This window comes from Schistocerca piceifrons, chromosome 1 (assembly GCF_021461385.2).
Source record: "Schistocerca piceifrons isolate TAMUIC-IGC-003096 chromosome 1, iqSchPice1.1, whole genome shotgun sequence".
NCBI lineage: Eukaryota > Metazoa > Arthropoda > Insecta > Orthoptera > Acrididae > Schistocerca > Schistocerca piceifrons.
This window is the reverse complement of record NC_060138.1, coordinates 281,194,374-281,208,211: the sequence shown is the minus strand read 5'-3', so window position 1 is coordinate 281,208,211 and position 13,838 is coordinate 281,194,374. Positions and strand designations below refer to the sequence as shown.

The 13,838-nt window shown below is 40.8% G+C and overlaps 1 protein-coding gene across 4 annotated transcripts in view; it reads left to right on the top strand.

Annotated features, from left to right (window-relative positions):
* Positions 1–13,838, top strand: part of LOC124785083 (diacylglycerol lipase-beta-like) — an 853,236-nt gene that overhangs the window by 507,055 nt on the left and 332,343 nt on the right. Inside the window, exon 1 of one of the 4 annotated variants that reach the window (XM_047254153.1) lies at positions 2,961–2,981. The exons of the other annotated variants lie outside the window; for them this stretch is intronic. The gene's annotated coding sequence lies outside the window, so the exon portion shown is untranslated. Of the gene's footprint in view, positions 1–2,960; positions 2,982–13,838 lie in introns of those variants that run through there. 4 annotated transcript variants of the gene reach the window in all.

Below are 13,838 nucleotides of genomic sequence, written 5' to 3'. Positions count from 1 at the left end.
AGAGTGAAACAGTAGTTTCATAAGCACAACACAGGGAATACAGGAGAATTTGCGGAACATAAAGGTCCCAAATATGTGCCGGCCGGAGTGGCCGAGCGGTTCTAGGTGCTACAGTCTGGAGCCGCACGACCACTACGGTCGCAGGTTCGAATCCTGCCTCCCTCCGGCATGGATGTGTGTGATGTCCTTAGGTTAGTTAGGTTTAAGTAGTTCTAAGTTCTAGGGGACTGATGACCTCAGAAGTTAAGTCCCATAGTGCTCAGAGCCATTTGAACCCAAACATGCTTGTTACTTGTCAAATAGCTAAGATCACTGACGCACGGTAATATTGAAGCTCGCGGAACTCAGGTAACCGAAATGAGGCTGTGCGATGGAAGGGAATTTCATCCCCAATTATTGATCTCCAGAGGGAGGTGAGTGCAGTTTCTGATCATCAAGTGCGCAAACGTGCTTGGTTGAACAACATATCGCGAAAGATTATTATGCGACTTCGCGTTATCCATACACATCCCGCGCTGTGTCACATGTAGTCAGGGCTTGTGCCACTGTGATGCTGAAAATAAATTCTTGTGGAGAACGTTCCGTTTCACACAATTGTAAAAACCGTCTACAATTTTGATTCCGCTACCTACTAAGAGTGCAGAAAATATTTCACCACGTGTTATGTCTTCTGCGGTAGCTGATAATCGGCATGTTTCAAATGAGATTCTAGACGAAGTCTTCATTTCTTGAGCCTATTTTCTTAACCCTTCCCATAGCTTGATCGAAGTTACAGCGTATCTTTTACTTAATTCTTAAGTGGTGTATCACAATAATGAGCTTCAAGCGCAGCATTCATTTCCCTATCTGCTTTGTCACTGTCAGTGCTTTCTCACATTATAGAAAGAGAACACCACGAGGCATATCTAAATTTAATATCATATCCTATGAGTTGAACTAAATACTTGAAAACCTAATAATTATGTTCGCCATTCCATTTTCAAGCATAAATTTAATTTCTTTACTTACAGCAACGCAGCCACCAGCCTTTTCACATATAGGTCAAGCTTTATTTATGCCAAAGACGTGTTTCGGAAGTTGGCTCAACTTCATTTCGCGAGATACGCTTATATCTTTGCCTTCACCGCGTTTGTAGCGACAGAGTCTTAAAACCATTAAAATAAATAGATCAATGTCAGATTTAATTTCCTCTCTAGGAAATAATCTTGATTGATGGTACTTACCAAATAGGACACTGTCGTAATATTTTCTGGTTCTACTCTGTAGGCTTTTGTTGATAATTACCCATTATTTTCATTTCGTTTTACATTTTTATTCTTTTTATGGTTCGCCCACTTTTGAGAAATAACCGCGTATCGCTAAATATGAAAGGAATTTCTTTGTAAAGAACGAGTTCAGTCTGAATTCGAAAAAAAGCGTGTAGGGTTATTAACTTACTCCTGCATCTATGCCCCCGTCCAACTTCCTCTTAAACTTTGCTCCCTTTGTCTATACATAAGAAGACTAAGTGAAGAGTCATTATTATTTTCCGTTGTTAAAAAGATCAATACATAGCTGATAAACGTTATTTTATAATGATATTGAGATTGATATACACGAATAGCTTTCATATAAAAATTTTGTCGGCATTGACGCTGTCACATGTCACACAACGCTGCAAATAATTTCTGTCAGTACGTTGTTGATACAAAAGTATAGGAATAGGGAGTGATATTCGCATACTTATATTAGGAACAGTGTTTTAAATGTTTGGTTACAGCTGTTTTTCTGTATTCCAGGTATGCTTGAAAAATCTAACATTCAGATTTCTGAAATGAACGCCTTCTTCGTACGTTCGTTTTGGCTGTATCTTGTTCTAGTCGGATTATAAGAATGAAATTGTTTACTATACACAGTGAGTGTGCTCATTTTCAGAAAGAAACACTTAAGAAATTCATTGAATTGAGAAGTAAAATTATGTCCGGAGTTATCGAAAGATTTATCAGAACACGAAATTAGCTGCTATCGTTTGTCGGTGTACTAAAAAATTTAATAACACATCGAGATTGAAAGAAACATTTACGAGGTGGGTCCTGTTAGTGATTTTTAGTAACTGCAAATTTAAGTGTAAATAGCAACAAAATTTTCATTCGTAACGAGTGATCACGGGAAACTGTTCGTAAGCGAAATATTAAGTAGAAAGATGCCAAATGAAAACTCAAAAGAGCTCACGAAAAAATGTATTTAAGAAAGAAATGTGTAGAAGTGTGTGTGTGTGTGTGTGTGTGTGTGTGTGTGTGTGTGTGTGTGTGTGTGTGCGTGTGTGTGTGTGTGTGTGTGTGTGCGCGCGCGCGTGCGTTTGAAACTTTTTTTTTTCCTTTTATTGAAAGGAACATACTTTTAACTGTTTGGTAGCATGGACACACATTAAAAGTGTATCATGTATCATAAAAAATTAACTCACAGTACTGAAATGTGCGTCTTGATCCTAGATTTCTAAACCCTCGTAAGATTTACAATTGCAGTTGGTACCAATTCACGGTTCCCGCTTATCTGATATTGCCGTAAAGGTTGTAGCACACGACATTTTGCACTAATTTTATATGTGACGTACCACTGGTGACCTCATGATTGTAATTAACTAGTAGATGAACTATACTCGTATATTATGACTACCTTTGAATAACATATGGAGTAGTAAAATTTACTATGGTTTAGTAACAGTGTAATAGTTTCGTGCCATTTGTGTTTTTGGGATAAAGAGTGAAACTATAGTCGTTTTGAATTGCTACTCCTGTACTAAAAAGTTTTTATAGTTTAAGAGATATCAGCTTTCCATTTCTAACGATCAAAGTTACTAAAGTGCTTTGCACTTGATTGATTCATTAGTTATTTCTACGAGTCGATATTTAATGAAATTACGTATTAAGTTTGCTTTGAATGATCAAAACAAACACTTCTTTTTCTTTCTTTCAGGTAATGCAGTGCAAAACAACTGCCGGGTAAGAAATGAACTATGCCTGTTTATAATTTATTGTTAAAGAAGGACGAAACGAATGACCACTTGACCGCCGTAGAGAATTTCGCCTAAAGGGACGTCTGATGAGGCCATGGCGGTGATCATAAAATTTGTGGAAACAAAGATGGCAAGAATTTTAATCGTGTTTCTGTTAAACGTTTGCTGTGATGTGTACAAAGTTGTGTCCTCAAATGAATCCGTTTTATGATGAAACTGAAACAATAAAATTATATTTATGCAAATGCCATGAGTACAACATCTGAGAACTGTCTGAAATCGACTCCACTGTATATTAATGTAATTCGTGCTTGGAAGTAAAGGCAAGAAAATTGAAGTGCAAATTATGGTGATAAACGAGAACTAACAATTTCATTTTACGTTAGTAATAATTTCTAGATTTTGTACTACGTTAAAACCTGCCATAATCTTTAGACACAAGAGAAGCTGTTTTTTGTCTTGTTCTACTGAGGAGAAACTGGCAATATTGCATTCTTTCTGCTACCCGCTGCATTTTGTCAATTACAGCCCTGACGCTTCTAGAATTTTCAAATACTCTACTGGCCATTAAAATTGCTACACCACGAAGATGACGTGCTACAGACGCGAAATTTAACCGACAGGAAGAAGATTCTGTGATAAGCAAATGATTAGCTTTTCAGAGCATACACACAAGGTTGGCGCCGGTGACGACACCTACAACGTGCTGACATGAGGAAAGTTTCCAACCGATTTCTCATACACAAACAGCAGTTGACCGGCGTTGTCTGGTGAAACGTTGTTGTGATGCCTCGTGTAAGGAGGAAAAATACATACCATCACGTTTACGACTTTGATAAAGGTCGGATTGTAGCCTATCGCGATTGCGATTTATCGTATCGCGACATTGCTGCTCGCGTTGGTCGAGATCCAATGACTGTTAGCAGAATATGGAATCGGTGGGTTCAGGAGGGTAGTACGGAACGCTGTGCTGGATCCCAACGGCCTCGTAACACTACCAGTCGAGATGACAGGCATCTTATCCGCATGGCTGTAACGGATCGTGCAGCCATGTCTCGATCCCTGAGTCAACAGATGGGGACGTTTGGAAGACAACAACCATCTGCACGAACAGTTCGACGACGTTTGCAGCAGCATGGACTATCAGCTCGGAGACCATGGCTGCGGTTACCCTTGACGCTGCATCACAGACGAGAGCGCCTGCGATGGTGTACTCAACGACGAACCTGGTTGCACGAATGGCAAAACGTAATTTTTTCGGATGAATCCAGGTTCTGTTTACACCATCATGATGGTCGCATCCGTGTTTAGCGATATCGCGGTGAACGCACATTGGAAGCGTGTTTTCGTCATCGCCATACTGGCGTATCACCCGGCGTGATGGTATGGGGTACCATTGGTTACACGTATAGGTCACCTCTTGTTCGCATTGACGGCACTTTGACCAGTGGACGTTACATTTCAGATGTGTTACGACCCGTGGCTCTACCCTTCATTCGATCCCTGCGAAACCCTACATTTCAGCATGATAATGCACGACCGCATGTTGCAGGTCCTGTACGGGCCTTTCTGGATACAGAAAATGTTCGACTGCTGCCCCGGCCGGCACATTCTCCAGACCTCTCACCAACTGAAAACGTCTGGTCAATGTTGGTAGAGCAACTGGCTCGTCATAATACGCCAGTCAGTACTCTTGATGAACTGTGGTACCGAGTTGAAGCTGCTTGGGCAGCTGTACCTGTACACGCCATCCAAGCTTTGTTTGACTCAATGCCCAGGCGTATCAAGGCCGTTATTACGGCCAGAGGTGGTTGTTCTGGGTACTGATTTCTCAGGATCTATACACCCAAATTGCGTGAAAATGTAATCACATGTCAGTCCTAGTATAATATATTTGTCCAATGAATGCCCATTTATCATCTACATTTCTTGTTGGTGTAGCAGGACATTGCCTGGAACACCGCTCCTGTGAAACCTAGTTGTTTTCGTCGCCACGTTGACGATATCTTCGTCATATGGCCTGTAACGTCCCTTAGCAAAAGACATATTTTGTAGTAAAGAGAAAATATTGTGCATCGTATTCTGTTATTGTATGGAATTATGTATTTTTTATTATTATTATTTATTTTAGATAATATCTGTGTCGGCGAGTACTGAAACCGCACAGACGATAAATATCATACACAGAGATGAAAAATATCCCTAGTATAAAGAATACAGAACGAACAGTAATTTCTTTGTCTTCCTCTTGGAGTTACGGGAGTAAGATAGCCTGTGTCGCAGTTGTACATGCTAACGTAGTCTTCTTTTGTCATGGTTAATCCATGTACGCCATTACGTACTCATTTTTAAAAAAAGGTGTGTATTGTAGATAAGTTAACATATTTGAATGTTTTGAATAGAGTTATTTAATGAAACCTTGCTTTATTATTTGTAGTAGCTTGCTTAAATTATTATCCCATCCTTTTAAGACATTTTCAGTTATTTAAATATTATCCGTGGTGCAGAGCTGCGCTACGAACGAACAAGCCACTGCCGCGGCGCATTCGAACTGCATTAAAAGAAATCGATCATACCGCAAAGAAGCGGGAAGGTAATAGTGAAATAAAATCATCTCTTTCAGCTTCCGGACTTGCAGAGCAGAGCAGCAGATTTTATGATGTGTTTTGCAGGTTGACGCGGGCTGCTGATAATATATTGCTAACAGTACAAAAGAGATAATTTACCTTCGTAACAAAATAGGAATTTTGTTGTGCTTAGTTCTGGTCTGGCAAACCTTATAGTGAAAACGTATTTTTCTCCGACAATAGTCTCATGTTCTTGTGCTAGTCGTGGTAATTATTGGTGTTTTACGCTTAACAAAAATCCACTGCAAAATGTTGAACAATCTTTGCGAACTGTAACATCAGTATTTCATAACAAAGTAATTTTCATTTTCAATAACTATAAAGTAGGGAAGGTATGTTTTTTATAGTGAGTTACAGTAACCAAAAATGTTCCTTTAATAGAAAGCCAGATACAGAACAATAAGAACCCAATATATTCTGTTTTGTTGAAAATTAATGATTATAAAGAAATTCTTGGCACAGCATTACTAAAAGGTATTTCGCGGCTCTTTTCGTATATGCGTTATTACGCGAGCAATAACAAAAACAAAACCAAAATAAATAGAAAAGAGTATATATTTACGACAAAAACGCGAAAGGCCTTATGAACATAAAAAGCCGGAAGAGTACCCAGAACTCACCAACAACGTCCACGGACACAAAATTCACGACAGAAATGGAGAAGGGTGGTTCCTTTCCGTTCCATGACGTCGTTGTCCGCCGCAAGCCCAGTGGGTTTCTCGGTCGCAGCGTTTACCGCAAGCCCATCCACACGGATCAGCATCTGCACGCCACCAGCAGCCACCACCCGACACAGAAACTTTGTGTTCTGATGGCCTTGGTACATCGAATTGAAACCGCCTCAGATGCCAAAAACCTGCCAAAGGAACTGAGCCACCTATGTAGGCTTTCAAGAATAACGGTCACAACAACAAACACATTTCGCAAGCAGTTTCATCTAAACCTCGAAAGCAGAAGGCCTGCGAAGAAGACACTAAGAAGTAGCGTTTCTACCTTTTTGTGGCTCAATAATAGGCAAGATTAGCCGGCTCCTGAAGAGGTATAAAATCGACTCAGTTTTCAGGCCCCCAGCGAACTGATGAAGTTTGTAACAGACGATGAAGACCTCAGAACAGCTGGAATGTAGAAAGCACCGTGTGGGCGTGGGCAGTTTTACGTCGATCACACTGTCCACATTCTTGAACAGCGCCGCATTGAACAAGAAAGGACTTTCCGCCTACGCTATCCCGAAAAATCAGCTACAGTGAAACATGCACTAGAAAACGAGCACCACATTGCATTCGACGAGACTATTGTTATTAAACGGACCAACGGCTTCTGGAATATCGTAATAAACGAAGCAGTAGAGATCAAAATATCAGCAACACCCTCAATAAAGACGGTGTGTTGCAGCTGAGTACGGTTTGGGATCCTGTGATTGGGGAATTCAAGAGGGCGTGGTGGTCGCGCCACTAAAACATTACCATACATGGCGCGCGACTGTAGAAGCACCCCAGCAACATCAAACGACAGTCACCTACTTGACAATGCCAGAGAAGTTCTCTGCCGAAATTTCGTGGGCATTTAACCACTTGACGCGGCTTGAAACTCAAGAATATTTTATTAACAGATATCGCCGCGAGAGCATGTAATCGTACAAAATTACAATCTGTATTGCTATTCTAATTATTGTACAGTTCCGACCCTGGAAACGGCTCTGAACGTGTAATCATTTAGCATGGGTAAATATATGTAGTTTTATTGCTGATAAAATATAGTTCTTCACATCTATAATGCACTGAGGTATGTATATCTCACACCGAGCCAAATAAATTTCCGTGATGTTGGGCGAAGACTGTGATATGTAGATGGTCTCACGTAATTTATTTGATTTCATATTATATCACTCCACATGATGACTCTTCGGTATTTTACGGTAGTTATTGCTTCCAGTGAATTTTCACCAATCGTGTAATATAACGGCAGTAAATCTCTTCACCTACTGATGAGCAATACATTACATTCGTTTCCGTTCAAGATCAACAGCCACTGCTTGCACCAATGACCGATCCTCTACATTTCGCTTCAGTTTACTGGCGTTACAAATTTCCTACTGACAACAGCATCGTGTTCGAACAGCCTCACAGAACATCAAATGACATCCACCTGATTCTTAATATGAAGTGTAAACAATAACAGACGTATAACATTTCAATGATGTACTCACGAAACTATATTAGTCGACTTTGTTCTCTTAGCCGGCCGAAATGGCCGAGCGGTTCTAGTCGCTTCAGTCTGGAACCGCGCGACCGCTACGGTCGCAGATTCGAATCCTGCCTCGGGCGTGGATGTGTGTGATGTCCTTAGGTTAGTTAGTTTTAAGTAGTTCTTAGTTCTAGGGGACTGATGACCTCAGATGTAAAGTCCCATAGTGCTCAGAGCCATTTGAACCATTTTTTTTTTTGTTTTTGTTCCGTTAAGAACAACGCAAAGACTTCTATCTATAAGAAAGTCATGGATCCAGTCCTATTCGACGCTCGTTACGGTCGTATTATGTTCACTAATAAATTAGTTTATATCGCTTTTTATCTCTCTGAATTATTTCCTACTCATTCTAGTGAAGTTGAATAAAATAAGAAACAACTAGATCTAAAGATATGTTACAATATGTTGTCACTGGTTTCAAAAATATTTATCGTAAACGTTTGAGAAAGAGGTGCATTTCTGTTGTTCCAGTAGGAGTAGGGGGAAAATGTCCTGTATGTTTTTGTGTAAGTTTAGGTACTTGTCTGTAACTGCTTATGCGATTCACTTCGAATGAAGTGTCAAGCCTATAAGTAGTATTACAGCGTGTATGAGCAAGTGTAGGAGAACTGGTTGTCCAGTAAAAACCTGGCGATTTACGTAGGTTTCTTTAAAAAATTCACGGTTTACAAATATTGCTTTATGATAGTAGTAACAATTCCGTGTGGTTCAATGAGGTGTGGAAATCTTTCAATTGGATGCCACTTTAGCGACCTGTGTGTTCTTTAAAACCAGCAGGACTGGAATATTTCGATCCCGCAGCCTTTCAGTATGCAGGCACGCGCTTTACCACTGGGTCATCAACTTTGCAAGATATGAACAGCTATTTTTCTGTTTTACGAGCACACATTTGAAGAAAATTAAGTGTAACTGAAGTGCACTGCTCGTAGTAATCACGATCTAGTGTATGTTGACTTTACAGTATGAAATCTACCCTATGCTGAGACATGGAGACCAGCTATCTAAGTAAAAGAGTGCATTCTTTTGGCGAGTTGAATCAAGTACGCAAGTAAACGTAAAAACGTGTCCCACTGGAAATGTCTTAAGCGTCGTACGCACCTAAAGACAAAGTCGCGGAACAAGAGTCGCGGGACAGGTTCTTAGGGCTGTTTTGCGACATTCTTCTCGCGTTCCGTGGCCGTCGCGATGCAATAGTCGCAACTCTCAGGTTCCTCGTCGAAAGCGGGAAAATGCGAAATGTTACGCTACTTATTGTACTCTGTACGTTTCCCGAATCAGTTTCTACTTGCCTGCCGTGGAGACAACATTAAAAACAAAATTTTCCGTCCCTCCCCTGTCTCTGGGATGTGATGCATCAAGACTACAGAAGCAATAGGAGTCAAGCCATGGAGCATTTGGCCAAAAAATGCGAAATGTTGCAACACGACAAAGGAAAAAAATTACACAATTTAAAATCAAAGTTCAGGAGAGAACACAAGAGACTGTTCGAGCAAAAAAAAAAAAAAAAAAAAAGGGTTATTCTTTTCCGAAAAAATGAAAATGGCTTGTTTACGAGCTATAACAATTTTCACAAGACGTGGAATCCAGGTCGTGGCCTACAGACGACGAAGACAGACAGATTCTATGCCGGCCGGAGTGGCCGAGCGGTTCTAGGCGCTACGGTCGCAGGTTCGAATCCTGCCTCCCTCCGGCATGGATGTGTGTGATGTCCTTAGGTTAGTTAGGTTTAAGTAGTTCTAAGTTCTAGGGCACTGATGACCCCAAAAGTTAAGTCCCATAGTGCTCAGAGCCATGTGAAACATTTTTTGAACAGATTCTCAATGAAGTAAGTGGGCCTACGGTACGTTTCATTTTATTTTATTTCATAGTTTATGCAGTACGGTGCACTGTAACGAGAAGTATTAATTATGAATCATTTCTGACTAAAAATTATATCTATATATATCCGGTGAATTAAAATTCTCCTGTCCGCATATTAACGCCACAGATTACAAAACATAATTTCTTACCATCATTTTGTTGATGGTTGTATCTTTGCCGCTTGAGCCCAGTTATAACCTGATTCTTTTATCATTTGCCAAATTCTGTAGTGCAACTGACTCCGAATGTGTGGGCACGCAACTTAGTACGGGGGCTGTCACGATACAACATATCTGGACTGTCCGTAAACATTGTCGCACGACTTTGTCTCTAGGTGTGTACGAGGCTTTTTAGACTGCATAATGGAAATAATCTTACTAGTAGAGGTATAGAAGAGCATAGTGACAAAGCGCTCGGTCAGAGAGTTCCACTGACTGTGGAACACTTACACCTCTCTTTGAGAGGAGTCGAAGGTTTTCATGATTTATTGAATTTTACGCGTTTTCCGAAAATGTGATTAAGAATAGTAACAAAGCAATTATAGCAGCTAACATTCTCATCATTGTTTTCAGAAGCACAGCTGTGAAGCTTGCGTTATGCTTGTGCTCAGCATTTTGTTTTGTTTCCAGATGTATACAGCAGTATGCACAAAGTTGCAAGCACATCCATTGTCCGCCACCGTCTGCGTAATCTGTCAATGCGCGAATTCCTAGCGTCAGCTGCCATTGTTCCAAGCGAAATTTGTAACTGTACCCTTACCAGATGTGTTGTCGATGGGATACCTATTGTTTACCCAGCCTCACTTTACTGAGCATTGACCTCGGTCTTTCAAATTACCATGCACTGTGTTATTCTTCTGCGAAACCGTATTTCCTATGATGTTTACTGGATAAAGCTTCCCTGTTAAATCAGCTGTGCTTAAAATACAGTAATTACGTTAATTTAAGGTAATAAGCTATACTGCATAAACGGCACTGAAGTAACATAGGAAATGTGGTTTTTTAATGAACAATGTTATTAATAATGAAATCTAAAGGCAATGTGTTTTCGTTTTTGCTAATGTAGAGCTAGCATTAAAGAATTTTTATTCTGATATGTGCACAACACAATAACATGTGCAGCGGAGAACAACCACCACAGCATTACACAGCAGCAGCTTAATCGGACTAAATCGCACTGCTAAACGCACACAAACACGTCCGCTTTACCTGCCCAAATTCCATGCATTCGTCGCTGGTTGGCTGTCGTTTTATGGCCGTACCTGCACACGGCGCACTTCAGACATATGATTCCGTGGAAACTTTTGCTCTGTTTGAGATTCCCTGCTCTACTCTGGCCTTATTATCGCTTTGTTCTTTCCACCTTGTATGATTAGCTTCGTAAGCGTCGCTACAATGACAGTAATGGCGTGCTTCTTAGTTCCTGCTTCTTTTAGTTTCATCCTTCTTTTGTTTTTAATCATCTCGCATATTAATATGTTCGATGGCACCTAAGAAGTCGCAGTCGTTGTAGACCTGGCTTACTCGCCGCTCCCCTCGTATTGTATCGGGTTCGGCCATTGCCCGATTCGTAGCCGAGGAAACCCTGATGAAATGTTCGACCAGCCGCCCGTTCACTCATGATGTTCCGCGTCAGGTTCACCACATGCGCGTCGCCTGTCCTGTTATTAAGTTGGTAATTTCACTACTATAATTGTTAGCGGTAGCGCTTATGAAATGTGCTTCTTCAGTCAGAAAGTAAACAGTGGCAGGTAGTGCACGAAATATAAATATTGAGAAAACTTTGCTGCCTGACGAAGGGACGCACTCAGAAGACATGATCGTATGGCACTTTAACTTCGCACACGTTCACGAAATCGGCCGGTAAGGAAATGATAAGATTTACAGATCTCCGTGGAACTACCACCAGAGTGCATTAGTGTTGTGCGTGTTCAGGTAGGCTATGCAAAAGGAGTGAATAACGTCAGATGTAATCACTGTGAAGGAATGCGACGAAGATGTCGCGCACTCTTGTGTGACAGCTTTATCATCACCTAACAAAGTTTCAAAGGGGCTTCATTGGGGCTCACCAGTTGCCACACCAGTCGAATTGTGCAACATCCAGTTTTTTGGGCCACTCATATATGACATCGCCCCGATGTTGACATCGTCATTTCTTTTTTTTTTCAGTCTTTCCAGACTAGCACTTGCAACCTACGCCCTCAATTATTTGTTGGATGCATTCCAATCTCTGTCTTCCTCTACAGCTTTTCTCCACATATTTCTTTCCTCTCCGATTCTGCACAGAACCTCCTCATCCCTTACCTTATCAGTCCACCTGATTTTCAACATTTGTCTGTAGCACCACATCTCAAATTCTTCGATTCTCTTCTGTTCCAGTTTTCCTGCAGTCCGTGGTTCACTACCATTCAATGCTGTGCTCCAGACGTACATTCTCAGAATGTTCTTCCTCAAAGTAAGGCCGAATTTGATATTAGTAGACTTCTCTTGGTCTGGAATGCCCTTTTTTCCATTGCTAGTCTGATTTTGATGTCCAGCCGGCCGCTGTGATCGAGCGGTTCTAGGTGCTTCAGTTCGGAACCACGCGGCTGCTACCGTCGCAGGTTCGAATCCTGCCTCCGGGATGGGTGTGTGTGATGTCCTTAGGATAGTTAGGTTTAAGTAGTTCTAAGTATACACTAGACTATCAGTCTAAGAATGATAACCTTAGATGTTAAGTCCCATAGTGCTTAGATCCATTTGAACCATTTTTTTTTATATCCTCCTTGCTCCGTCCGTCATTGGTTATGCCTAGGCAGCAGAATTCCTTAACTTCATCTACTTCGTGACCATGAATCCTGATGTTAAGTTTTTCGCTGTTCTCATTTCTACTACTGCTCATTACCTTCGTCTTTCTTCGATTTACTCTCAATTCATACTCTGTACTCATTAGACTGTTTCAGTAGATCATGTAATTCTTCTTCACTTTCAATCAGGATAGCGATGTCATCAGCGAATCGTATCATTGATATCCTTTCACCTTGAATTTTAATTCCACTCCTGAACCTGTTATTTCTATCCTCGTTGTACAGATTGAACAGTAGGGGCGTAAGACTACATCCTTGTCTAACACCCTTAGTACATCTACATCTACATCTACATTGATACTCCGCAAGCCACCCAACGGTGTGTGGCGGAGGGCACTTTACGTGCCACTGTCATTACCTCCCTTTCCTGTTCTCTTGGTTGTTGTATATATTGTTTTTGGCCAGTCTCTCCCTATAGCGTACTCCTACTTTTCTCAGAATTTCGAGCATCTTGCACTATTTTACATTGTCGAACGCTTTTTCCAGGTCGACAAATCCTATGAACGTGTCTTGATTTTTCTTTAGTCTTGCTTATATTATTAACCGCAACATCAGAATAGCCTCTGTCATGCCTTTACCTTTCCTAAAGCCAAACTCGTCGTCATCTAGCGCATCCTCAATTTTCTTTTCCATTCTTCTGTATATTATTCTTGTAAGCAACTTGGATGCATGAGCTGTTAAGCTGATTGTGCGATAATTCCCGCACTTTTCAGCTCTTGCAGCCTTTGGAATTGTGTGGATGATATTTTTCCGAACGTCAGATGGTATGTCTCAAGACTCATACATTCTACACACCAACGTGAATAGTCATTATGTTACCACTTCCCCCAATGATTTTAAAAATTGTGATGGAATGTTATCTCCCCCTTCTGCCTTATTTGTTCTTAAGTCCTCCAAATCTGTCTTAAATTCTGACTCTACTAATGGATCCCCTCTCTCTTCTAAATCGACTCTTGTTTCTTCTTCTATTACATCAGACAAATCTTCCCCCTCATAGAGGCTTTCAATGTATTCTTTCTATCTATCCGCTCTTTCCTCTGCATTTAACAGTGGAATTCCTGTTGCACTCTTTATGTTATCACCCTTGTTTTTAATGTCACCAAAGGTTGTTTTGGCATTCCTGTAAGCTGAGTCTGTGTTCTGACAATCATTTCTTTTTCGATGTCCTCTCTTCCTATTCATTTCATTCGTCAGCGACGTGTATTTCTCTATTCCTGAGTTCCCTCATCGATCAAATGAAGTATTTCTTCTGCTACCCATGGTTTCT